At 37.8% G+C, this 4175-nt stretch overlaps 1 non-coding gene across 1 annotated transcript; it reads left to right on the top strand.

The window, feature by feature from the left end:
* The first annotated feature begins 3558 nt into the window (after positions 1-3558).
* On the top strand, positions 3559-3631 carry TRNAG-CCC (transfer RNA glycine (anticodon CCC)). Its single transcript has one exon. It is a non-coding gene; the product is annotated as a tRNA-Gly (tRNA).
* The last annotated feature ends 544 nt before the right edge of the window (positions 3632-4175 follow it).

Raw genomic sequence — 4175 nt, 5'->3', positions numbered from 1 at the left:
CAAACCCGCATCTCCTGCATTTCAGGCAGATTCTTCACCATCTTAAAAGAATGGTCACCAGGGAAGTCACCAGGAAAGTCCCTGTAGCTCTATGAAAATATTGCAATTGATAACATAGGGGAATTCCCTGGGACCCAGTGGTTAAGAATCCACCCCACCAATGCAGGAGACACAGGTTTCATCCCTAATCCGGGAAGGTTCCACATGCTGCGGAGCAACTAAGCCTCTGTGCTGCAGCTACTGAGCCTGCGTGCCCCACAGTCCATGCTCTGCAAGAAGAGAAATCACTGCAATGAGAAGACCGTGCAGCACTAGAGAGTAGCCCCCACTCGCAGCAACTAGAAAAAACCTGGGTGAGTATCAAAGACCCAGAGCAACCAAAAATAAATAAATAAAAATTTAAAATAAATACAGTATTAAAAAAATAACACAGGGCCTCTCTTGGGTTTTCTAACCTTCCCGGATTAGGGATTAAACTTAAGGTGGACTTTTACATCTTTTGCTTTCATCCATGACTGAATGCAATTTATAAAGACTGGATGTCTCAGAGGCTTCTAACTCTCCTTTGCCAAATAACAGCTTTTCAAGTTGCTGGTAGATCAGGTGACCTTGACTGCCCCGAAGCCACAAGTGTTAACATAATTTTAGTGTAAACTGTACTAGAAGAAAAAGTGAAGTATAAATTATGCTTTTGACCTTTGTATTTTACGACTTACAGAGGCTTCTGGATCTTTAAATTATAGATTTTGATCCCCATTCAACTATATGAGTTCTTAATAGCTGACCTATTTTGGCTCTTTCATAGACCTGATTTGAAATTGTCCAGCCTTTGAAGGGTAAATCTGTATGCAATGTGGTCTGGAAAAAGCTCTGATTGGTGACATGGTTAACAATTTAACAGATATTTTTCCACATACCTTTTCCTGCATGAACTTCACTATACTTACTACATTCTTTTATCTCATAGCAGAGTATGCATGAAGATTAAGTCAATAAAGCTGAATCAGATAGTTAAAATTTTAGTAATTTGATCATTCAAGTGATGATATAATGACTAGAAAATTATACTAGTCACGAAACCATCGTTCTGTCCAGATCTGTCACTTATCAGCTGGTTTCCTGAATCAGTGAAGAGTACTGTTGAGAACTTGATTTTTAGGATGAGACTGACATACTCAGGGTGTGACCTTGGACAAGCTACTTAATCCCTATATGCCTTATTATCTATAACATGAACAGTGATGTCTATTGTGCAAAGCTTACTGTGAGGGTTACATGATTTTACATAAACATCTCAGCATTTAGGAATTGTTATTATTACCATGAGGAGCCAGAAAAGGATGCACAGGACTGTGTTTTCTGAGGATGCTAGGTGAGAGTAATGAAACTTAAAGTGAGACAAGGCAGAGTACATCAATTTGAAAACAACCTCTCACGTTACAAGATTTAACATCCATGCAAGGATTCTGGGATACTGTGGTGAAACGCTTCCCGTGAAGCTTTTTTTTAACCACTAGCACACCTGGGAAGCCCCGCACAAAGCAGGAAAACTTACCAGATGGTTGTGTCACGCTGCAGACCCTGGGGATACATCCTTACCAAAGTTACAAGGAAAGTGGTAGTGAAAGGGACACCAGTTTGACTATCAAGTTTGGTGGGGGAGACATCTGTAGGCCACATCTAAAAACAGACTCATTGATAACAATGGAATGACAGGATCCTGAAAAAAACGGTCACATGGTAGAGCTTAATATCAGAAGCAAGGTGGTAGATATAATATTCATAATGAGTGGCCAGGTTGCAGTGGCGGCCAAGGGATCCTGACCTACAGAAAGCTATAGAGGTAGCTAGTAGAACACAGCATTTTTAGAGGCAAAATTGATGTGCAGCCAAAATAAGTGTCTATAAATGCCTGTCTATACAGTAAATGCTAGAGAAGGGCATGGCAACCCACCCCAGTATTCTCGCCTGGAGAATCCGGTGGACAGAGGAGCCTGGTGGGCTACAGCCCATGCAGTCGCAAAGAGTCAGACAAAACAAGAGACTTAGCACAGCATGGCCAGTAAATTAAAAATTTTTGGACACAGTGGGAAAAAGAGAGGGTGGGATGATTTGAGAGGGTAGTGCTGAAACATATACATGACCATATGTAAAATAGATAGCCAGTGCGAGTTTGATGTATGACACAGGGAACCCAAAGCCGGTGCTCTGTGACAACCTAGAGTGGTGGGATGGGGAGGGAGGTGGGAGGGGGATTCAGGAGGGAGGGGACACATGTATACCTGTGGCCGATTCATGTTGATGTATGGCAGAAACCATCACAATATTGTAAAGTAATTATCCTCCAATTAATATAAATTGTAAGAATGTAAGGGTTTTCTTCCTGATCAAAAGACATGATCTCTTGCCCAACTTCCTGAGTGAGCCTATTGTCAGACCTCTATAACCTAAGGACTAAATACCCCAGATCCCTAGAGTAAGGACTCTGTAATGCCAGAGCAAGTATACAGGGAAACAATAATCCCATTAATTCTGCAAAGGGAAAATAACTCCTCTATGGATAAAATATTCAACACTAAAAAGGAAGGTACAAAAGCATTATCAAAAACTATAGAGATTTCTTTTGAGCAATAAAAGGTGGTATATCTCAATGAAGTCAAAGCATCATAAGAAATTAACACCAGCATAATTATTTAACCATAAAATAACAGTGTGTGCATCCTGATATCCATATCTCTCTCTCTCTGCTCTCACTTTTCTATTCTGCTGCTCTCCTTCTTTCTTTCTCTCTGCTAGATGGCAACAAGATCATATATTTTTCCACTTATACTCGTTTAATAGTGATAGAAATTGAAAATTTCAGTACAACCTAAAATCAGAGTTCTATGCACATGCAAACACATTCACATATATTCAACACACACCAATATTATTTATGTATTTTTCCTTAAATATTTTTGAAACATTTAGAAAAAATCAAGGAACATACATCTCACAGAACAAAAAGTATAATTGGTAAATAACAAATGACATGTTTATAAAAATCAAGTCTTTGGGGATCAATTTAATCACTGTATGAATGACATATTAATATGTTTCTAATGCTGGACGCTGAAGCCTTCTTAAGCAGGACTCAAAAGGCAAACCTGTGATGATCAATGTTGTGAAAATTTGATACATCAAGGTTAAATACAATCTATGTGACCAAAACATTATAAGCCCCTCCCTCCAAAAAAAAACAGAGAGCAGAAGAAAATATTTCTAACACATATAAAAGGTGACAATTAACATTTTGAATGCATCCATTTTACCTAAAAATCAATCATGAAAATACAAATATTAAATAGAGTGGCAAAGGATTAGAGTGGACAATTTATCAAAGAGAAAATTGAAAGGATGGTCAATTTCTCTGGTAATTTGAAAAATGCCAACTAAAAGATAGACAAAAAAAGTAGGGAAATGCCGTTTTCATCCATCATGTTGACATTATTTAAAAGTTCAGTAATGTTAAGTCTTGATCAAAATGAGAAGAATTGGGCTCTCTTTTAAAATAGAGATTTCCTGGTGGTCCAGTGGCTAAGACTCTGCACTCCCAGTGCAGGGGGCCCAGGTTCAATCCCTGGTCAGGGAACTAGATCTCACATGCTACAGCTAAGAGTTTGCATATCACAACTAAAGATTCCACATGCCATGACTAAGACCTACTGTAGTCAAGTGAATATTTTTTTCTAATTAAAAGAAAACTTTTAGAATCAATCTGTCAATATCTATAAAATGACTTGCTAGGAATTTGATTAAGATTGCACTGAATCTATAGGTCAAGTAGTTAAGAACTGCTATCTTCACAATATCATGTTTCCAATAAATTCTTAAGTATTTTACTTCTAATTGTGTATTAAATAATTTTCATAAACATAGTGGATAAATAAGATGAAATTTCATTTCTTTGTCCTATACTGTTTTATCAGAGACACAAAGTAGTTTTTTTTTCTTTATTCAATGTGAAAAAAGAATGTATCTATGCAGGTCCAGTATTTGCCAACAAATGGAGTCTGTGGTGTGTTTCTGTCCCTTTGTCCCACTTTTCTTCCATGAGTGGTGATGCCAGTTAATCTCAACAAAAATACTGCACTGCAAACTTTATGGTCTCATATGAAAGCAGCAAATCAGCAGAG

The sequence above is a fragment of the Odocoileus virginianus genome, unplaced genomic scaffold (assembly GCF_023699985.2).
Source record: "Odocoileus virginianus isolate 20LAN1187 ecotype Illinois unplaced genomic scaffold, Ovbor_1.2 Unplaced_Scaffold_9, whole genome shotgun sequence".
Taxonomy (NCBI): domain Eukaryota; kingdom Metazoa; phylum Chordata; class Mammalia; order Artiodactyla; family Cervidae; genus Odocoileus; species Odocoileus virginianus.
This window is presented reverse-complemented; position numbering and strand designations above follow the sequence as displayed.